Source organism: Lates calcarifer, unplaced genomic scaffold (assembly GCF_001640805.2).
Source record: "Lates calcarifer isolate ASB-BC8 unplaced genomic scaffold, TLL_Latcal_v3 _unitig_680_quiver_2170, whole genome shotgun sequence".
NCBI classification, from domain to species: Eukaryota; Metazoa; Chordata; class Actinopteri; family Centropomidae; genus Lates; species Lates calcarifer.
Genome location: NW_026117903.1, coordinates 1 through 24,634, shown reverse-complemented (window position 1 = coordinate 24,634; position 24,634 = coordinate 1). Strand labels below are relative to the sequence as shown.

At 41.1% G+C, this 24,634-nt stretch overlaps 1 pseudogene; it reads right to left on the bottom strand.

The window, feature by feature from the left end:
• Window positions 1-4: 4 nt before the first annotated feature.
• On the bottom strand, window positions 5-24,631 carry LOC108879497 (fatty acid synthase-like; annotated as a pseudogene).
• Window positions 24,632-24,634: the final 3 nt, after the last annotated feature.

Below are 24,634 nucleotides of genomic sequence, written 5' to 3'. Positions count from 1 at the left end.
TTCTTGTCACTCTGGAGAGAGAATGAAAGAGAGTGCATCAAGATCCAAGAACAAATAGAAGAACTTAATTTAAGTTCCCTAATTTAAATAGATGGATAATCAAGTGTGTCTTACATGTCGAGGTTTACGGTGCCATCATTTTTAGGTTTGTTAACATCAAGGAAGAGCTGAGGGGTCAGATTCTCCAACATGCCATCTTTCAACACCTGATAATATATTACATGTGACATGTTAATCATATTAGAGGAACTTACAAAAACAACAACAACAACAAAAAAATGATGATGGAGTTAAAGTGGGGTAAGAATGGGACTGATGATGAGATAAGCTTGTTACCATGGCTAGGTGGAAGACACCACCCACTGGGCCCAGTTTTCTGGCTTCAAAATGAGTCTCTCTGTTCCCTCCAGTGTGCTGACATCATTGGTTGACACTAGCACCTCCATATCTTGACTCTGCCACTGGCGCACTCGCTTTGCCTGGTATCCTAGCAACAGTTAAAAAGTAAACTGTGAGAAAAAACTAGTTACAGTAGCACACAGTACACCATTTTGTATCATTTATGAATCTAGAAAAAAGCCTATCACGTACAGCACAACCATATTAATGTTTTTATCTGTGGCAACCCCTATGAGATATTTACAGGAAGTTATTATCTATTTTGTGACAGGCACAAACCTAAGGTATTTTGTCATAAGTCATTTCTTATGTCACAAAAACTTCAAAAATGAAGAGATTTGTAGAGGCGAGGAAGAAGAGACAGAGTATATGTCAGCTATTACCAATAGTGTTAGAGACTAACAACTGAATACAATATCTAAAAAAAACTATATAAACGAAATTCTTCACTGGACTCGCAAGTCAACGCACCATTTTGTCATCTGATGGCCACCACAGACTCTCCAACATGCTTAGAAAGGCAGGGGTAAGGGGACTGAATTGTTTGCAGTTGGCATTTTCATTACTAGATGCCACTAAATCCTACACACTGGTCCTTTAATAAATGATTTTGAAAACAGTTATGAATCATTAATGCTGCTCATGTCATATCAGAGTCATCACAAACTACAAGACTCAGGCATGTAAATATTGTTTGTAATTATGATTTTCTCTCAAGGCTCCCATATAACCACTTGACACTTAATATAGTACAGAAGTGCCTGAGAACCAAATAAACTACATGAGAATGTAAAGTTACAATGTTATTATAGTTTTACTAAAAACAAAATTTTAGACATTTGACTCCTCAGCATTGGCACAGCGCTAGGATAAAAATGTAGCGAGAGGTCTAGGTGAGACTATAATTTTAAGTTTCTTTAGTATAGGATTTGTTTTTCACAGTCCTATTCTTTGTGCTAGTGTTGAATTTCTGTCTGTGTTGTGCTGGGAGCTGGTCGTTAGCACACTCAATTTTTAAGCTAATGTTAGCTAATGTCGCACTGTTGGCACTGTAGGGGAGCAGAGGAGAGGCATATTTTATATCCTCTTTTGGGTTTTTGTTAAATTTGACCCGAGTCCTTTACCACAAAATTAAAACCACTGACAGCTGAAGTGAATAACACAATGATCATCATGTTACAATTAAATATTCTGCTGGGAAACCTACCCCCAGATGTTACTTTGACATATACCACCAATCAAAACATTATGGCAGAACAAACACAACCCCATGGCAAAAGCACTCCCAACAGGACTTCACCCAGGAGTGTCCCACCACACTGGAAAGACTGCTCAGAAATGATTCAGGGAACACAACGAAAGGCCCGAGGCATTTACCCAGCCTCCGAACTCCCCAGAACCCAATCCAATTAAGCATCTCTGGCATTCATTGGAACAAGCCAGATCCAAGGAGGCCTCGACCCACAGGACCAAAAGGATCCACTGCCAGCATCCCAGTGCAGACACCACAGGACACCCACAGAGGTCTTGTGTCCATGCCCAAATGGGCCAAAGCTGTTTTAGCAGCACAATGGTGACCTACATAATATTAGGCAAGTGGTGTTAATGTTGTGGTTGATCAGTGTAAAGTACCTTCAAGCTTTTCAGTGCCAAGCATCCTCCGTTCTTTATATGGGGTAGTGGAACTTACAGAAACTTAACACACTTAACTGCTTGCTATGGGTATGGTGTAACTGAGTAGCACTTTTGGCAGTCTTCTGTCATTGTGCATTACCATTCCTGATGCCTGATCTGGAAGTCAGCACCAGTTTGCGGGCTCCTCTCTCCATCAGCCACTGAGCAAGCTCCAGACCGAACCCTCCCAGTCCACCAGTGATAATGTATGAGTGGGAGGGGACGCAAAAAGTGCGAGAGATAGCAGGAAGAGACAAGGGGAAGCAGCTTGAACTGCTGCACCCCTCTCCTCATTACGGACCTGTGTGAAGAGAAGGAACAGTAAGAGGATATATACTGATGTGTTGTAGTATTCTCCAATCATAGACACATTATAATCATGTGAACTTGATCAGAAACAGAGGTAGAAAGTAATATAAACACTTCAGTTTCTAAGGCTTTCAACAATAGGCTAGTCTGTTATGAACAATTTATATTCATTCATTCATCCATCCATCCATTATCCATACTGCTTATCTGTTAAGGCTCCAGCCCGCAATGGGGGGCTGGAGCCTATCCTGGCTGACATTGGATGAGAAGTGGGGTACACCCTAGACAGACTGCCAGTCCATCGCAGGGCCAACATATAGACACAAAACAACTATTCACACTCACATTAACACCTACAGGCAGTTTAGAGTCACCAATTAACCTAAACTGCATGTCTTTCGACTGGGGGAGGAAGCTGAAGTACCCGGAGAAAACTAGAGAAAAGCCCTGGTCGAACTGGGACTCAAACCCAGAACCTTCTTACTGTGAGGCGACAGTGCACTACCGTGCCGCCCCAATCTGTAGTCTCCTCACACTAATATCAAAGGCTCAAGTTTAGAGGTGAGACTAACCTGCAGGAGGACCTTGCCAATGTGCTTCCCTTGAGCCATGTATCTGAATGCTTCCTCCACCTGGTTGCTCTTAAACACAGTGGTCTTTAGAGGCTGAACTACGCCTCCCATAATGCCTTCCTTCAGCAGCTGGGACACTTCCTCCCACTCCTGGTTACCCTCTTCAAAGAGAGCATCCAGCAGGATGCCGTGGAATGCTACATTCTTCAGGAAAAGAGCCATGCCTAGGGGAATCACAACATCATGATGATACTGCTCAGTGCTAACTAGGGCTGCCTCCTAAAAGTTATGAATCGAGGTAAGTAATTATCATCAGGAGATACATCTCTTCTCAGGAATCACTTATTTTATATGTATTTATAAAGCTATTTCTGAAATTAAAGGAGTAACTGAAACTTGCACTGTGGAGCCTGAGTGTATAATCCTGAGGCTTCCTACTAACCCAGTGGAGAGTTGTTGGACAGGTCATATTTGCCAATCTCCAGGAATCGTCCATGTCGGGCTAGGCAGCGAATACTAGCCTGCAGCTTCTCTTCAGCCAGAGAGTTCAACACCACATCCACACCTGAAACACACACATAAAATACTATGTATGCCACAAAAAGCATACTGTGTGCTGGTAATCTGAGTAATTAGTGAATGTAACTGAGTGATTGCTTGTTCAACAAACACAAGTGTTTCTTTAAGTGTATGTGTATTTATATATGCTAAAATAATACCAAGTACACCGTGTGCAGTGCAATACATGTTTATATTACAGACAGTGTTCTTAAGAGGTTGCACTTATTTCAGAAATGCTACAGGGAAAATATGTTAAAACTGTGTGAAGTTGAATACAGCTTGTTACTATTGTGGGAGATGTTGACCTTTGCCCTGTGTGTGAAGCAAGATGTGCTGTTCAAAAGAGGTGTCTCTGGAGTTGGCGAAGGACTGTGCTGAGAGCTGAGGGAACCTCTCCTGCAGGTAAGTCCGCTTCTCTGTTGATCCTAGTGGTACCACACACAAAAAGTTTAGGTTTTACGTTTAGTTTTTATAAGATTTCATAATTCTAATTATGACGTAGTAACTCATGGCACACTCACAATTATCAAGTCTCACAATTATCATATACTATATTGTAAATATGATTTAGTATGCCATTATCACTAAAAGAATGAAATATTAAAGATGGGTGACAAATCTAAGGAAAAACCAACATAAAGTGTCTTAGTAAGGCGTTGGGCCACCAAAAGATGCAATTTTTTTAAGAGGCAGGAAAGGGCTTGTATATAAAGCAAATACATGTAACAGTGAAGTCAATCAGTCAATCATTCATATCAGAGCTCATTTTGTCACTATGAACTACTAGTGTGTCTGTGAGTGTTAAATACTAACCAACTGTGTGAAGACTTTGCATTTCTTGCTGAGGTGCTATGGCGATGGCAGCCTGGCCGACCCCTCCTGACCTGAGTGGATGAGAACAGACTCTCCGTGGCGGAGCCTGCCGCGCACCACCAGAGAATAGTAGGCTGTGGCATAGACCACTGGCACTGAGGCTGCCTGCTCCAGTGTCCTGCACACAAACACATGTTTACACTATGATGTTTACAAATAAACATCAGTTTTCAACAATTAGGTAATGAGAAGTTGTTTTGATGTTATATGATGAATAATAGGAGCACCAACATGTAGATTATAACTATACTATATTTCTTTGAAAAATAATGTCTGCACTGCTCAGTATGGCTAAAATTATCAAGCATCTTGTACATGGACAACTGGTCCTTTTCCTTTGACAGCTGATGCTATAAAAGGGTGATTTCCACTCTGCTATTCTCCTTCCTCCCTTTGTTGCTTCTTCACCCTCCAGCCAGTGACCCTGGAAATTGATCAAGGCTATCATCAAAGATGTTTCCATCCCTTAAATGCATCTTGGATGAGATGAGGAGAAAGGAGGTTCCCAGGAGTTTGGGGTGAAGAACCACAGGCATATTCAAGATGAAAGTTCTCTACCAGATGAAACACCCATCAATCGGAATTGGAATCTGTTCAGTGATTGGTCAGTGCATTACTATGATATAAAGAATATTACATCATTTGTAATACTGTAAAATGGTTCTTCTGTTCTTTTTTTCTGTTCCAAGTGCGTCTCTTCCTATTCAGAATATACAGCTAAAGTTTAATACAGCCATACGGTTGTAGTCATTGTTGAGTCCTACAATATAAGATTTTATTCAGAATAATTATGGCTGTTTTATCACTTCCATGTCAGCTCTGCTCATTTATCAAGAAAAAGACCTGATACTGCATCTATCTGTTTCTGGACCAGCAGTCAACAAGCACCACGTGTTTCTCTTTTTAACAACACCCAACAGTTGAGATGCTGTGTGTCATGAGCAATTTGTTGTCTCCTCAAAATGGTGCTGATGGAAGGAGAATGCCCCACATGCATACTCTGAACAGAAAGCATTCTTTCCAAATTTTAATGTATTCTGTACACTTACTCAAGTACTGATTTAGAATCATGTTTCTTCAATACATATGTGATGTACTGTATGAAGCATTTATATTTAACATTAAATAATAAAATCACCTGTTATTTTATGATTTTTCTTGTGGCAGTCTAGACCCCAGGAGCCAATAGATGGTATGGGCATATTATTTACAAGTAAAGTGACTACTTAAAAAACAAAGCCCCATGTAGTAGGATGCAATGGCAATACATACACATGGCATACAATATAAACAATACAAACACAAATAAACAAATATTATATAAAGTCAACAGAGGACTCTCACAGATATTCACTGTATGAAAATGTTCTGATAGATCATCAACAATCCATGTGGCGATACATAGATCCCAATTCCACCAAGCCCAAAAAGACAAAAGCTCTACATTGGACTGTGTTTATTTAATAATTTTATTTACTTGTGTTGTATAAAAGTTTGTCTGCTGTGTTTCGCCTTACATCAACCTGAACCTAACCTTATCCCTAACACCAACCAGTCATCTCTTAGGATATTTAACCAGACCCAAACTTTACCCTACCCCAAACAAAGCTCCCTGAATCACTGAATCCCTATGAAGCAATTGGGCCATGGACCATAGAAAATGGCAACAAGTGTTTTCAAAACCCTTGGCATTACATTAGGATGAATAGATTAGATTGGAGAGCATGATGAACAGACTATAAGTGGTCTTTTAAAATCAAGTTTACAGCTCTGTGATACAGAGGTAGATTGACAAGAACATCTATCTATACCACTTATCCATTAAGGGTCGCACGGGGGCTGGAGCCTATCCCAGCTGACATTGGGCGAGAGGCAGGGTACACCCTGTACCATTGCAGGACCAACATATACAGACAAACAAACACTCACATTCACACCTACAACCAATTTAGAGTCACCAGTTAACCTAACATGCATGTCTCTGTACAGTGGGAGGAAGCTGGAGTACCCAGACAGAAGCCATGCAGGCACAGGGAGAACATACAAACTCCACAAAGAAAACCCCCAGGCGAACTGGGGCTTGAACCTGGAACCTTCTTGCTCTGTGGCGACAGCACTAATCACTCTACCACCATGCACCTGAAAAGAACATCCCTATTCAAAAAGCACCTCTCTGTTCTGAGTATGATGTAATGAGGCCTTGTTTGGGATGGTCACATGATTCCTGGCATGATAGAAATGATGAAGCATGCAGCAGCAATACTTATGTTTGGAAAGGACATTACTGTGTTAAGCAGCCTGCCTCAAGCTTAACATCTCTAGTAAAAAGTTACAGTCCCTAACTACACAAGGCAACATATTCCCATTTCTGGGACAGAAAGGAAGTCAAAAGACAAAATAACTCTGAGTACTTCCTTATTGCTGAAAAGCATAAGGCTCAGAAAAAGGGAAAAGCTTTTTCTAACCAATTTTAAAAGCTCTGGGCTAGTAATGAAGTGAATAACACTGATTATTTGTTACAATAGCACCTATCAAGGGGTGGGGTATATGAGGGAGCAGATGAGCATCAATTTGAAAAGATCTGGTGTTGCTGCAAGGTAGTGCTGAAGGCCTCTGTAATGCCGGAGCTGCCTATTACTCATCATTAATAGAAGAAAATATCCCCTGGTTTCTTTTCAGCATTGTAGCTAGGCTGACAGAGTCACGGCTCTAGTAATGACTTTATGAGCTTCTTTAATGATAAAATTCAAACTATTAGAGACAAAATTCCCCACCTGCTGCCCTCAGCTGGTACTGATTCTCTCCAAACACAAGATTCTTACAAACTGCTTTAAAACCTGACATACCTAGACTGTTTCTTCCCATCAGCCTTCAATGGTAACCTCAACAATTTCGTAATTTAAACCATCAACCTGTCTTCTGGACCACATGCTAACTAGACTACTGGAGGAGGTTTAACACTCTGTTAGCACTTCTTTACTAGATACGATCAGTCTGTCAGTTACATTGCAAGTTGAGCCTTAGACCTCCCTATTAAAACTGGAAGAACCATCAGGAAACTCTAGCTTTGAGCATGATCCACCTTCTCCTCAGCAGCATGATGGCATGTATGTGATTCAAAATCTGATCTTAGCCTTGCACTGCTACTAGTGCAACTACACTGACTGTATAGTCAGTATGATTCTAACATACACAATCAACAAACACATACATACACACATACACATACACACACACACACACACACACACACACACACAATATATAGAAAAATGTGACACTGACCAACTGGAGGGAACATCCCACAGGAACCGTTTGTCAGCATACACACTTGTTGCCAGGCCTTTAGCAGGTAGCAGCCCCATCACATGCTGACCGTTGGGGTCACGACCGGAAAACTCCATACCCAACATGCACTGCTGCAGAGCTAGGTCTCCTACACAATGTATGATGAACAGGAGAAATTAGGTGATTGTGGGAGCCTCATGTACAATTTGACAGCTGTGTTTCTGTTTATGTGTAGTCTGCTGCAACAATAGTCTTCTTCACACACCTGGAATAGCGTCCGGTGGCAGTTTGCCAGTAGCAAGCATTACATCTCGGAAGTTGAGAGAGCTATAGTAGACAAGACATTGTTGCTCGTTGGGATTGGCCACAGGGTGGTGGGGTGGGGAGGCAATCCATCGCAGAGAAGACAGATCACCTCGAGTCAACACATTGACGTAGGCCTGCTCTGTCAACTTCTCATTTAGATCTGGCAATCACAAAGCACAGCCAAATGCTTCATTTGGAAGTGTAAGCCATGGGCATATCAAACATACTGAAAGAAAAACAATGTATAAACATTAAACTGATCTGGACAAACTGTTGAAGATTGTTTTCTCTTGGTTAATTAAGATTTTTGTATTCAGACCCTTTACTATGAGACTTGATTTTAGCTCATGTGCATCCCATTTCCCTAGATCATCTTTGAGATGTTTCTACACCTTGACTGGAGTTTCATTCAAGTAATTGGAAAGGATTTGGAAAGGCACACACCTGTCTCTATAAGGTCTCACAGCTGATAATGCATATCAGAGCAAAAACCACACAGTGAGGTCAAAGGAACTGCCTACAGAGCTCAGAGACCAGACATCAGTTGTCTGATAAAGTTTATCAGGTGAACCATGCTGCTTCCTCTTAAATGCAAAATTGTTTTAAACTTAGTTCATGTCTTGAACCATAAAAAACACCCCCCTAAAACATAATTGTGTTATAGTTTGCACATTATAAAATGTTACCTCAGAACAATGCATGAGAAAGGTTTCGTATAAATAACCACTGTTGTATCATTTTAAATGATTGATATCTTGATACCGTGAGTGATGAGCTGGTGTCTGAACATGCCCCAGTGTCCATCTCTGAACACGTTCATAACCAGATCCCTTTCCAGCACTGATTGCATGGGCTTATGGTCCAGCTGAAGGCTTGGTGCTACTGAAGACTCGTTTAGATTGGACACAAATGCACAGCTGGTGACAAGTAAAAAGAAACCCAGGAAAAACACATTATAAAAGGGAACATAATACAAAACCCATTGCAATGACCAATACATAGATGTCTACAATGAGACAATACCATACAGATGCTCACTAAATGAATGGTGATGAGAATTATGTGTTGCCTACTCAAACCTGCAAATCTCAGAATATGACTGTAGTGCTGCTACCTGACTTAACTGCTCATTATGCTCATTATGAAGTATGAGGCAAAAATGACTAACTCACATCTCAATTAAGTATTGGATACATTTTTTTAATATTACAATTACAGTATACTGTAAGTCCAAAATCCAGGTGATGCGGCAAAAATAGTATGTATGGCAGAAGATGTGTCCTACCGTATACGGTTACCACCTGGCTCCTGCCGTAGACAGTTGACCATTCCCACAATGCCACAGTTGGCCTGAGAGGCAGTCAACCACACTGGACAGTCTGATGACTCTGCCATTATTCCCTGCGGGACAGATCCACAGTTATGAATCATGCTGTAAGTGATGACTAAAGTCACAAGGAAATCATATTCTGATATACAGTAGATTCAATGTAAATGTTACGATATTAACAATTTTCTACCCTCTTTTACCAATCATTCTGATATGAAAAACTGTATTTTGGGATACTGTTGGAAATTTCAAAAGCCAGCCATGCGGAGAAGGATATAGAACTCACCTTGAGTGTTTCCACCCACTTGTAGTCTGTGCTGTCCACAGGAAGAAAAACAGGCTGTTTGCCAGGAGACTGACAACGACATAGAAAGAGGGCCGAGCCATAAAAAGACTTCCTGACAGCCACCAGGCAGAGGGAGGCCTCAGAGAACACCTTCTCCCACTCAGCCTTGCAAGGAAAGGGAGATAATATCAGCAAAACATCACCTTCCACTCCTATAATCAATGTGATGCTTTCCTAGACCAAGCTACTTGCTCACTTAAATGAAAATAAGAAATTATTTTTTGCACTTCCAGCTTCATGGGTGTTAAACATTACTATGCTCAGTGTTCCCTCTAAGCTGCGCGCCTGCACAATCGCACACTGCTCCCACTTTCTCCGTGCGTAGCAAAACTATGTAGCGCATAAAATTACAGTGTGTGACAGTGTGCACATCTGATGTTGCTCACAGTGGTCCTAGGAATTCTCAGGGAGTTTGTGTGTATGCTCAGACATGAAAAATTAGGGGGAACATTGACTATGTTTCTATTAAATTGAGGTATTATTTTTATTCTGAGAAGCCCCATCACTGATGTTCATAAGATGCACAAAAAGGATTGAGAGTGTTTAGAAGGGTGTAAAATCTCACAGTTATCATTAAATGATTATAACACTGTCCTCACTGACCTCTGTGAGTAGTCCTTGCTGGCTACTGCTCTGAGCAGTGCTGGAAAGGAAGGCAACTGTTTCCCCCAGAGTTTCTCCCTTCAGGAGGGTGTGGAGGAGAACAAATCCTCCTTGTTTGGCTCCAGAAGACAGATTTGCAACCAGCAGTCCAGGGTCCATCCTGAGAGGGCCCCAGGCGTGGTTACACACCACTAGGTCTGCCCCTCCTACCATGCTTCCAGGAGCTGGGCCCATCAGGGGATCCCACTGAGCTGAAGTGACTGCCAGCTCCTCCATGGTGGCTTTGTGGGGGGCCAGAAGATCTAGGTTGGGCGCTGTAGCAGTGTAGTCCACATGTAGCATGGGCTGGATATTAAGGAGTGGTACCACACGAGAGAAGAGCTGGCCATCGTTGGAGAAAGCCTGGCAAGGATCAGAGAGGTGAAGAGGGTTGGAAACTATATATGCATTGAGACTGAAACATAATTCAACCATTCTGCATTCAACCGGGCTTTTATGAAGTCCTCATTCTTACCTCCAGGACTTTGATCTTGCCGGGCATACTGTTTTCCATGGTGGTGTCCAGGCAGTGTCTGAGGGCAGAGCTGTCTAGCAGGCCCTGCAGCAGGCTGTCCTGCAACAGACATGCCCTCTCCTTCTGCACTGTCTGCTCCAACTCAGAGTGAAGATTCCCATTCAGCTCGAGGCCACAGAGCAGGGCCAGCAGCCGCACCAGGCTGGGCTGAGAGGGCTCGGAATTAGGAGGAGGGCTGCCTGACTCCCCTTGTAACCCAGGGATGGAGAGCTTGACACCATGAAGGGCTAACTTTAACTGCAGTCTGTGGATTAAACCTGGATGGAGAGAATGGGATGAAATCTTACAAGGACATGTAGAGGCAGATAGTAGAAAACAGGTTTTAATAAATGTATTAGTTCCTCTTAATGCAACAGAAGTAATTTTGATTTGCTTCTGTTTTCTAATAAAAAAAAGCCATTAAGGGACCCAATAAACATCATTTGGACACCAAGCTTTTTTTCTCTTTTAAAAAAGAGAAAGGATAAAGCAAACTATTTAGATTTTTATCTTTAATACTATTATCAGTACCTTCATTAGATTGTTCCTTTAGTCTCTTTAGTTCTGAGATCTCAGGTACTTTTGAGAGCCCAATGAAAACACCAAATAACACTAGTAAACCTGAAAGAAAACTCTGCAGTTGATCAAAAATGCTGCAGCACGATTACTGATAGGAACCAGAAAGAGAGACCATATTTCTCCCGTGTTAGCCTCTCTACATTGGCTCCCAGTCAAATCCAGAATAGTAGGCTCCTCTACTGTGGAACCTTCTCCCAGTTTGGGTCCGGGAGGCAGACACCCTCTGAACTTTTAAGAGTCGGCTTAAAACTTTCCTCTTTGATAAAGCTTATAGTTAGGGTTGGCTCAGACTTGAACCATCCCTTAGCTATGCTGCTATAGGCCTAGACTGCCGGGAGATTTGCCATGACACACCAAGTTTCTCTTCTCTCTCTCTCCATCAGTATAGATTCATATCCCATATTACATATTACTAACTCAATATCTTCCCTTTCCCATAGTATTGTGCTCTTCCGTCTCTCTCTCCTCTTCTGTCTCTCTCTGCAGGTATTTCTGCCTCTGGAGCTGTAGAGTCTGATCTGTGATGACAAGTCTCCTGCTGCTCCTACAACTCCACTCAACACCTGCTGCTAGAATTAGAAATTACTAGTACTACTTCTAGTATTATTGTTAATTTTGGAATTAAATCAAACTTTTATTATCACTATAATCATTACTACTAGTGTATTATTGGTATCACTTGACATTTTTCACACGGAATCCATGTTATGCTATGTTCTTCTGTCGCTGTTCTCTACCTCCCTCCCTCCTCTGTTCCCCACTCACTCTCTCTTTCTCAACCCAACTGGTCGAGACAGATGGCTGTCCACCCTGAGTCCGGCTCGAGGTTTCTGTCTCTTAAAAGGAAGTTTTCCCTTGCCACTGTCACCTAGTGCTTGCTCTTTTGTTGTGATTCAGCCCTATATAAATAAAATAAACTGAACTGAATAACACTTATGGCTAATTTGGTATTTATTGCCCCAGCATAGTGCTGGTTACATCCAAGGTCTCAGAGTTGACAAGGAATCATCAACCCTCTTAACCTTTACACCCCTACCTTGTACAATCAACTTTGGTATAAAAATTACAACAAGGAGAAAATGTTGCTTACTAACAACTAAAACCAGAAGTCTTCCAAATATGAATACTACTAAAGCATTTAAGAGGATGCAACAGCTGACTTGATATCTGAAAATAATACACACTTCTCCAGCCTCTCAGAATCCTGACTGCTCCGTGGCCACAGTAAGTTTATTACTGTTATTTAATTGAATTTAAATATCAAACAGTCAAAGATAGGCATTAAATATTCATTCCAAATAGCTTCAAATATGATCCAAAATTAAAACTGTCAGCTTAAGTGATGAAAAGTGATACAGCCACAAACACTTATATCTGTTTACCTTTGCAGAGCCTCAGCTGCTCTGCAAGTTTCTCATTGGCGGTCAGGCACTCTGTCTCCACATAGGGAACAAACACAAACTCCTCCAGGGTCGGGGGACTCTGCTGCTGCTGCCGACGCAGGGCCACAGTGGCATGCAGACCACAAATTTGGACTCCACCAGCAACAATGCTGTCAAGGCAATGGTTTACGTGGACATCCACAGCTAGGGAAATTAGAGGAAAGCGTAGAGTTCAATACTTACTGCAGTTAAGTAGGCTCGGTATCCAAAAGGACATATATACAGTATGTATATGTATGTAAAAACACACACACAGAGAGAGAGAGAGAGGGAAAGAGAAAAGCATGTCTGTGTGTAGAATCATGGGCAGATACAGATATAAAATAGTACACACCTTCCTTTCCATCAGTGTATTTGCAGATCTTCTCCAGATGTACAGCTGGATCAATACACACTGAGCGGATTCTGGTTGGCAAACGCAAACTACGACCCGACAGCGCAACTACGATCATCTGTAGCATGGTGTCCAGAAAGGTCACCCAGTTTCCTGTCCACTGCAGCTTTCCACTGTCTCCTGGAAACAGTGGATACAGTAGAAATAGTGTCCAATAAGCAAAAATACTATTTAGCACCAGATTGCTACTGGGAGATGCAGCCAAAAGTTAAACTATTGTCTTTTAATTACTATTTTTTTCTCTTGTCATGTTTCAACTTTGTATTGTAATGAAATTAATGACAACATTAAAAAAATCCACAGCAACAAATGTAATGGCAAAAACAAAAACTAATAACATCACACACACAAACTCACATCACTGTTACCTGCATTGTTGCACTCCAAGATGCCCTGGAAGGTCTTCCCATAGTCATAGCCACGCAGTCGCAGCTCTTTGTAGATATCATGCGCTGTAAGCTTCATTCTGGGGTCATCATCACCGGTGGCAGCTTGCTGACTTAGCTGACTACGGAATGAATCAAGGGCTGCATCCTCCAGAATGCGCATCTTGCCTAAATATCACATGCAAATGTTTTCATTTTCTCTGTTGTTGTCTGTGGTCTAATTACCTGCTTCACTCGGTTTCATTGTGGAAAAGTGAATTAATTTTAGAGAGAGACCAAAAATAAATCCTAATTACACCATAGTTTCCATAAAACAAGTGACATGGAGGGGAGTCTCATAGGCAGACTCTATTTACGGGGACTAAAGGCTGACACTTGCTGTCATATCACAATTGAAAATGCTATCTGTGGCTCCTGTTTACTCATGCTTCATACAAACATTATAATGTGATCTACGGTAGGATAAAACCCACACCTGTAACTAGCATACTAATAATATGTACACAGGTGCATCCTCAAATTAACTAATGTAAGAAAAAGACAGTAAGAAAAACAAAAGATATAAACAACTACCATCATCCTGAAATTAGAATGCAAGTGATTAATGCCCTGATCAGGATCATGACCAAAGCAAGCAGAGTGGTTGTTTTAATTAGCATTTTACAGGTGAACCACACTTCTGAACTGCAGCTGTTGGTTGAAAGCTTCACTATTTTGATCATGATGACGTTGAGTTCAGCAGTATCTGTCTAAATCATGTCCTGACCTTCCTACAATGACACTCCTATAGATAATATAAATGCTACAAGACATTATACAAAATATTAAAAGAAACATTCAAGTTAATCTTAATGCAAAGCATAACTCATTGTAAAATATATCATAATCTCTTCATCTCTTCACAAATTTTAAGGCAGGCCTAAACACTGTAGTATGCAAGTAGTCAAAAATAAATCAAAACTCTCAGTATAGAAATTACAGATGCTAATATCGATGCTAGAGAGAGAGATCGTCTCTGCTCTCTGTGTGTGCATGTCCTGTCTTCAGCAATATTTGTACCACTTTTTCTTGTTATTCTAAATAAATTCCTCCTCAATAGTTAACAATGGATATTGCCACTGTCCAAATGTCCAGAGATGACCAGTTCAAAGACTACAAACAAAACACACAAAAAAACTACCTACCACTTACAGCCAGGTTTCCATTCTCTGAAACCTCAAACTTGCTGGTGGCAGGCATGAGATGTACCTCCAACTGGACAGAGCCTGAGAGGAAAGGTGAAGAGAAAAGACAGGCAACACTAAGAAGGAAGTCAAGCAGTTCATCAGTCCATCAGCATCAAAGATTGTCATATCCCCCAATCCCTCTGATGTACTCTCACCTGTCTTTGGTAGGATGGTTGCTCTGTGGATGGTGACATCCTCAAAAGTTACAGGGGTGCCTTCCATGACAGCCCCCAGACTTCTTACAAAAGTACGCCAGGCCAGCAACAGGTAACCCGTTGCTGGGTAGAGGACACGCCCATCAATGCAGTGTCCAATCAGGTAATGCTCTGCAGACTCCGGGTTTATGTCTGTTGTCAAATGAAAATGCACTGTTTAACTTTTTGTTTAATATGACAAAAGAGGGTCCTGCAATGGACTGGTGATTTGTCCAAGGTCTGTACCCTGCCTTACACCCATTGTCAGCTGGGATAGCCCCCCCCCACACACACACACAACCTTTAATGGGTAAGCGTTATAAATAATTAATTAATAAATGAATGACAAAAGACAGCAGATGTAGACTTGAGCTGTTTGTCAATCCAGATGCGCATATCTTACCAATATTATAAATGGTGGCAGATTTGGATCCTCCTGGGCCAGAGGAAAAATCCTCAACTTTGGGGACATCCCAGGTCTGGGCATGGTCCCAGTGCACCAAGGGCGAGATCAAAGGGGTACCAGCTGGCACAGGGTACTTCACAGCTGGGCAGAGGCCATTACCATCCACATTGATGCTAAAGAGGTAAATAAAAAAAGAATATTAGAGGGGGCTCTCTGCAAAGCCTATCCAGACCAACACATCCTCCCAGATACACTAATGCACCAAAAGTGACTAAATACAGACATAGTGAGGCATTTACTGACCCATTCATGTAGATTTTGCCAATGTTTGCTAGGAAGAACTCAAGGTTGTTGGTGTGGCCTCTCTTCATCAAGGGGAGGATGGAACATGTGTGCTTCAGGCTGCGCTTCAGGATGGCCTGTGCGGAAAATGTTTGAAGCTGATAAGTTCATTTCTAAACTTCTTTAAAGCATACTACCACCTCATTGGAATTTTCTTTCATGGTACTTTCCTCTAGCTGAGAGTAATTGTGGGATGCTTCACAATCAACTCTCAAGTCCTACTCTTCGGTGGGAGTGTTATTAGTGCCCGAGCAAAAGAGGTTGCGAGGACCCTATTGGAATCGGTTTGTTTATTATTATTATTAGGGCCCAAGCAACGAAGTTGTCAGACAAGCATTAAGATCATATGGTGCGTTACTGTGACGACTGAATTTCATGGGACGCCTGTGCTGCGGTGCCCCATAAGTGTCGTGGCATGAGCACATCTACATGCTAATATTTAGCTGCAGTCACAGCATCACCTACTGGAAACAAGAAATGACACATCAATGTACTTTTCCCAGCAGCTTGAAACAGATCCATTTTACATTTGGTCAGGATACTCTTAGTGAGTTTGTGACTAAAAGTTATCAAAAGATTTACAGAATATCGAAGGGCTCACTCATACTTTGTCCAATCTGCCCCAAATTTCACAGATTTGACAAGAGGCCTGTCCTGAACACATACAGTCCAGTATACAGATATAGTCATGGGACCACCTATTGGAAACAAGAAATGATGTGTTTCATCCAAGTGGGTTGATCTAATTCACCTCAAATGCTGTCAGACAAGCACAAAGATCATAATGGTGCTTTAGACGACTGAGTCTCCATGGGTCACGTGGGATCTCTCTGAGCACTCCGGCTTCCTCCCACAGTCCAAAGACATGCACTTTAGGTTAACTGGTGACTCTAAATAGCCTGTAGGTGTGAATGTGAGTGTGAATGGTTGTTTGTCTTTGTGTTGGCCCTGCAATGGACTGGCGATATGTACAGGGTGAAACTCCTCTTGCCGAGTGGATGGATTGATTATTATTCCATCCGCCAATTCGCATTCTCAAAATGAGCTAATTTTTTCCATGAAGTGGAAAAATGTCTCAGTTTCACCATCTGATATGTTGTTTATGTTCTATTGGGAATAAAATATGTTGTCAGTCATAGCGCCACCTACTGGCAGCAAGAAAAACATCACCTGATCTGCCTCACATGTATGAGAGGCCCAGCCTGAAACCATCAACATACCAGTTTTCAGTCATAGCGCCAACTACTGGCAGGAAAAACAAAAAAACAAAAAAACAAAAAAAACACAAACTTCACACATGTATGATGAGGCCCAGACTGAACACATCTGAAAGTTTTTGGTCATAGCGTCACCTACTGGCAGCAGGAAAAACATTGCCCAATCTGCCTCAAACTTCACACATGCATGATGAGGCCCAGACTGAATGCATCTACATGCAAGTTTTCAGTCATAGTGCCACCTGCTGGCAACCGCAGGTCACCATTCACCAAACTTCATTTAGAGTAAAATGTTGTGAAATTAATTGCAAAATAATAAACTATATTTTACTTGCCCTTCCCAATGTACACTGTCTCCTTATCCTGCCTCCAGTTACTGCTTATATATATAAAACAACAGGACTGACTCTCTAAGCAACCATTAAAGGCCCCTGCTATCAGAGTAGAGGGGTCCCTCTCTGTCTTTAAGAATCATCTCTTCCAAGAGCCTTTCCTAAGACCTCTACCACACTAATATGCCTAACTAGCACTTATTTTGCCTATCTTTACCTGGTGATCTTGCACTGTGACTTATTGAACAGATTTGTTACTTAGTACTTATTTACTTAGCACTTACTTCAACATGTCCTACTGCACTGAAGCTTTAGTTCTGTCCCTCACTTGTAAGGTGCTTTGGATAAAAACATCTGTCAAATGAATAAATGTAGCATAATGTGATGTGATGTAAAGGGCTCAAGCAATGTTTGCTTCACTGGTGATAAAGTGAGCATGTGTCACAAGTATAGCACACACTGCCCAAATTGTGTCATTTGATGCCCGTAGAGATGGAAGAAACAATCAGTGTCAGCCAGGATATGCTAATGCGAGGAGAGAAAATGGTCAAAATGCTGCTTTTCTGGAGTGTTGATGTTTGTGGTCTTTGACAACATATTGAGTGTACCTGCAGCAGAGCATGAGGTGCTATCTCCACGACCACAGCATTATCAGGAACCAGCCTGAGGCCCTCCTGGAACAGCACAGGGCTCACCAGGTTGTTTACATGGTAGTCAGCTGAGCTGTAAAGAGCCAGAGGTGAGTCCCACTCAGATTGAGGGATGCTGGTGCTCACCCAGCGGGATGAACGCTGCCGTGGCTCCTTAATCACCTGCACACAATATGATACTTTACATTATTTGTTAAATTCAAATACATGGCAAACAGCACATTTAAAATATATAGATTTTCTAAATATTTAAACACATGCCAAATAACATGAAACTTAACTGATGTGCATGAGCCAACTTGTTTCCTGTAGGCACAATAATAATAATTCTAACAATCTGACATGCCTAGTAACCTGGTAAGACAGTGACAGAGTACAGTAAAGAAAGTAGGTATGGGCACGAATAATCGATTAGTCGATTAATCGACATGGTAAACATAGTCAACAGCTGTTTTGAAGAACGAACAAATTTTTATCTGATTTTAATCAGGTGGAGGTGGGAGGAAAGACACTGAACTAATGTTTATGGTTCTGTTTCTGCTGAGCAATGCATCTCTGCACTGCACTCTGTATAGTGCAAGCAAAAGACTGGAGTGGACATCTGCAATAAAAAAGAAGCATTACAGGGGGAGCTTGCTTAATGGTCTTTGCAGGAGTTATGTTTTTATCCACTGAGGCCTCACTGAATAAAGCAGTTTCATATTTAAAAAATCAATGTTTCTCCGCAACACAGACATAGGACGTTGAGAGCAGCTGTTTGCTCAGCTTGTTTCTCTGTTTACTGAAGATCCAGGTGTCTGATGACAAAAATCCTTCATCTGGTTTAAGATTAGAGTGAGTGAAAGATTGACAATGACGTGACTTGAAACATTAAGAAAGTAGTCAGGTGAAAAGGTTTTAATGTCTAGCCAATGGATGGTGAATGGGACATTTTAGGTTCTGTGCTCCAGAACCTGAAATGCACAGATGGGACATACTGCTGAGAACTAGTCTGAGGCGTGTTGTTAATGAGTGGGGCTTGGGAGGTAAAGTTAGAGCATCTGTACACTACGATGCAAAAAATATGACTCGAAATGACAGTATATTATTATTTCGGTTTTTGGGTGGAGGGCACGCGTAAATGATGACATCACAACTAATCGGCTAATCGACTTAAACTGGCTCAATTAATCGACTTCAAAAAGGTTTTTGATATAAAGCAGCCAAAACTTCATCAGGATACAAAACTGAGTTAAACCCTAATTATTATTATTCAATTAACAATAAATAAGCCGTCTAGTACGGTCTAGACCTGCTCTATATGTATACTGCCTCAAGATAACTTCTGTTATGAGTTGGCACTATATAAATAAAATTGACTTGACTCGACATAAAATAATGCATTTCAGGTATTACTACACCATAGTGTGGTGGGAATGTGTACCAAGTAATTGTTACAGTAACAACAGGAATCACAGCTACATTGTACTGTTAAAACACAGCAGAGCTATGTACCTTCTTTAGAGCAGCCAGCAGGGTAGGAGCGATGGAGGCCATGTAGTAGGAATGGAAAGCAACCCCAGCACTGCGCACCTCTTTTGCAAACACTCCTTGCTCTTTTAACTCAGACACAAATTTACTGATTGCTTCCTGGTGAAAAACACACACACACAACATCTTTCAAGACACACCACCCTGCACCTGGGACCGTTGATGGCTACTAGTCAATGTAATCATGGTTGCATTAAATACTGTTGCTATTATGCTTGCACAACCTGACATTGTTGCTACATAATTAACATAATCCTTAAAGCATACTTTTACTATGTTAGTTAACAAGCTGTTGACCAACTACTATGTTCTTCTTCCTTTTACTCTTGCTGTCCTCTGTCAGAAAAAAATAACATTTGAATCTACAAGTCTACAAGGTCTTATAAACTTGCTGACTAGTTTGAATGGCTATGTATAAAATCTTTCACAACAGTGCTTACCCATCTACTCATGAAAAGTCTTCTACGCATTACGCAAAAAAAGGTTTCCCAATTTTGCAAACTTCCCAAACAGGTTCAGTGTTGTCAGATTGTGTAAAATTTATGTTTTCTATATTAATGGGGCTGTCAAAGACAAAATCTGATAGTGACCTGAGGGCCAGAGATAGTGACAGTGTCCTCAGCATTGTGGCAGGCAGGGACGACTCCCTGAGGACACTGCGCTACACACTCATCCCAGGTCAACCCTAGAACACAGATAGCGAACACAAAGGTAAGAGATGTGCAATCAATCAATCAATAAATAACAAACATTCAGTAAAATCTGTTGTAAAAAGCTGCCATTATTTTGCCATCTAAATATTGAAGTCTCTTTGTCCTGTCTCGTGGAAGTATAGAGGAATAAATGAGACAACAAAACAAACAAAACAAAGTGAGCCCAGAATTTTATAAAAAAAATATATTGTCAGGCTTTTGGCTCTGTCAAAATGTGTGTGGTCATTGGGAACCACTTTTTCTTTTTTCCCTTTCAAGGCTGCCCATCATGTACTTTGGTTTCACTTTTTCTTTTTCTAAATCTTGCTAACCTGAATCTTGGCCAGCCTTGCTGGTGTATAGCACTCTTCTCTTTTATCTTTCTTAGATTAATGAGAAGACATTCAGAAGACATTTTTAATGGCAGACATGTGCTCAAGCAACTGTTGCACTGCAGCTTAAAAGTAATAAAAATATATATTTATTTATTAGCGCTCTTATTTGTTAGTGGTCTCAGACCTGCAGGTTGTGCTTTCTCTCCCTTCCCACTCACTCTGTCTTACCGGACTGCAGCCATGCCTCCTGGAGGAAGGTTGGCTTCCTTGATGCAGCGGCCTCTCCAGTAGGCAGCCAGGATAGCCTCACTGTGGCTGAGGGAGCCGTCAGCGTAGCCACAGGCCAGCTCTCCCACCGAGTGTCCTATGATGCCATCAGGCTTCAGACCCATCTTAGTGAGCAGGTCAATCTGAGCTATCTGTAACAAGGTGAACCACAGAACACATGGGCTTACTTTCATTTCCTCCTGTTTAATAGTAGTATAATAGCAGTTCCCAAAGTCAGCACTGAACTGTAAAAGAGGTTCTATATATGTTCCTCCCACTTCAGAGAAACCTCTGCACCTAGATAAAAAAATGTCTGGTCTCTCTGTGAGTTCAGATCGTAGTTGCTCTTCCTTGTAGTTGCAGATGTTTTGAGTTATTTTAGAATTTGCATGTATATGCATGCATGTGCTATTTCTATATTTTTTATGGTTTTAGACATCTCTTAGGTGGGGTTGTGGTACATTTTGGTTCATTTTACAATGTTTTTATGATTTGGATTATATTTGCTTTTAAAATCACATTTCTGTTTAACCTGATTTTGTTTTACAGTGATTCTGGTTTATAACATTTGTATGTAACTCACTGTTATCACTGCCTATCTGGGACAGGACACTCTTGAAAAAGAGATTTTCAGTTGGGATTTCCTGTTACATAATGATGCCTCAAAATTAATGTGATAATGGCAAATGGACTTTAATTAATTTATGTAACACTTTTCTAGTCATTTCAACCACTCAAAATGCTTTACACTACAGGTCACATTCACCCATTCACTCACATGTTCACGCAGCACTTGTAGCCTACCATACATACACTCTGACACACATACACACTCATGTGCCAATGCCAATTTGGGGTTCAGTATCTCGCCCAAGGATATTTTGGCACACGGACTGGAGGAGCTGGGAATTGAACCACTGACCCAATTAGGCAACCCGCTGTACCTTCTGAGTCACAGTTGCTCCCAAAAATAATGATTCATACATATTACACAGAGTACCTTTAAAGATCTCTTGGAAATTCAGTCGTAGCCAACAAAAAAACACACTCTTACTACGCTGTAGTCTTATGACAATACATGCTATAGGCATTCAGTGGCATTGAATTAAATTCAATCAGTACAGAGAAAATTATTAAATGCCACATTATCCCGACCCAACAAACTAAGTATCCAGTGTATCCTTGTATGAGTATACAGCAGATGAATATGTATTGTAGTCTGTTTAGGTTACTTCCAAGAACTAATTAAACTCCTTTCTGTTTGTTTCTGCCACATCAGCAGAGCAGCTGTGAAGATTAGGCACATTAGACAGATAAAACACAATAGCTTTTTTAGATGCTATTTTCACATGTGACAGAGCAACAACACAGTAATTTTGTTGTCTGTGTTAACTGTGGCATTGGTCTGATATTCAAATGGAAATAAAGAACACATGCAGAGGTGGATAAAGAGACTGAAAACTGGTGTCTGTCTCCAAAATAGATGAAAATGATTATTTATTTCTGCTTTAGTTTTGTTTCTCTTCTTCACTCACTTGTGCTTATCATAATTACTCCTTGTCTCGTACTAAACACATGAGAAGGAGAACATGAGAAGAATTTTAAAATCTAAATATGTAACCTTCAAAAAGTACACAAAACGAACTACCAGCTAAGTACAAGTTAAAATATTTACAGCAGCAATTTGCATGAAGAGTCTTACCCTATAGTCCATATGAAAATGACAACAATTTGCCGTTGCTTAGCATTTACTATCCAACATCATGTTTCCATACCTGTATGGCAGCGGCCAACAAAGGCATGAACAGTGTCTTCAAAAGTGGCATCATCAGCCTCCATGAGCAGATGAGACACAACCAGGCCGGTGTCCTTCAGGGCTGCATCTGACCTTAGGATGGAGTCTCTGAAGTCTTGCAGCTGCATGAGAGTACGGCCCATACCTGCCCACTGTGTTCCCATACCTGTTAATGCAATAAATAGTCACATACCTCATCCAGCAATACATCAGTTACTGAATAGACCCATCTGTCTAAGGACAACTGAATTTATCAACAGTCCCATTCCAGAGTTCTATAGCTGTCTTTGTTTGAGCAATACCTAATGGTGTTCAACAATTGTGGATTTTTTTTTAAAGTATTTTTTTCCCCCTTTATTTAGAGGACAGTGAGAGAGTAGGGGAATGACATGCAGCAAAGGTCCAGCCGGATCGGGAGTCGAACCACTAGGGCCCACATGGTACGTGCCCTCACCATTCGGCTATGAGGGCACCCCGTGGATTTTTATTCTTTCTTTTGAAAAGCCACCAATAAATAATAATCTGTATCAATATTAAATACCTTTAAAAACTGAACATACCAAAAAAATATTTTTAAAAAACTCACAATATTGACAAATTATAGGTGTTCAGTTCTACTCGGCTCAACAAAAATGTGCAATGGGACAGTTTACTGAAATCAGAATTTCTTACTTATGGCTTATCTTTCCATGCAGATAACTGTGGTTTTATTTGTCCAGGTTTAAAACATCTGTCTCTAAGAATCTCTGCTTCCCCAAATAGAATGGAGGTAAACAGAATTTTATTCGTTTTTGTGTTACTTTCAGAAATGGAAAATGACATAAAGAGAGGTTAACAGCAAGATCTTTCTCCAGAAACAGTGTCCAGATACTCTGGATAATCTGCTGAAATCCTGATAATCCACTGAACTGTGAATTGTTTTCATTGCAAATTCTTTCCACTGACAAACTTTAAAAAACTCGAGACATGTTGCTCTATAAATAATAAAAAGTAACTGCTGGCAAACCTATACATAACTAAAACTAAAACCTAAAATTTCATCAGCCAGTTTGTTAATTTGTTTGATGGCCCACCTGAACAGATATACCAGAGTGGCCTGGCCGAGGCCTGCACCTGCTGCACTTCCATAACATCACTCTGAGACCCAATGAGAGTGTAGCCTCGGTAGGGCATGCTGGTAGTGGGAACTCCTGAGATCTCATTCAGCAAAGACAGGAAGTTGTCATCTGCAGTGTGTTCCCTCCCCTTTTGTAGTATGGTGTTCACTGCAGCCTCTGTACGGCCACAGGCCTGAAGCACTCTAGGGACCATCCTGGGCGGCGTCGTTGCATCAGCTGATTTCCCAGTTGGGACGAAGAATCACCACGAAGAATGAGTTGATGCCTACTATGCCTCCACGGATGGGCATAGGGCGGTCGACAACTTGAACCCGACCATCGTTGAGGGCAGGAATGTCAGGATTAGGACTGTTGAAGTGCAGGTTGGGAGCCCAGACTCCTTGCTCCAAAGAAAGCAACACCTGTTTAAGGGATGTAAAACAACCAATACAGTAAAAACAAAGACAAGATGAAAAGCAGAACTTTATTTAATATATAATCAAGAACCTCTCTCCAACAAGTCCCCATACAAGCACCTCTTTCTGTAAATGTCTGTTATGTCTAGGGAAAAGCCATGAGAACATTAATGTAAATGTAACCTATGTCTGAGTGACAAAAAGCCATCAGTTTAACAGCTTTATGAAGACACAGCAATGATATGTACAGAAAAAGTGCTTAACATTCTGAAACATCTGACAATCATGGCCACTTAAGTAAAAGCAGGCGATGTTCGAAACCTCCCTCTCAAGCTCTTTTGACAGTCATCACTGTTGTGGCCTGACCTGAGCCCACCAAGTTCTGCAGCTGGTTGTAAGCCACTTTGGATAAAAGCATCTGCCAAATGAGTAACTGAAAATACTAATGTAAATGTATGTACGTTCTGTCATTCTCACCTTTGCCAGAGCAGCCAAAACCAGAGGCCGGTTCTGGATGGCC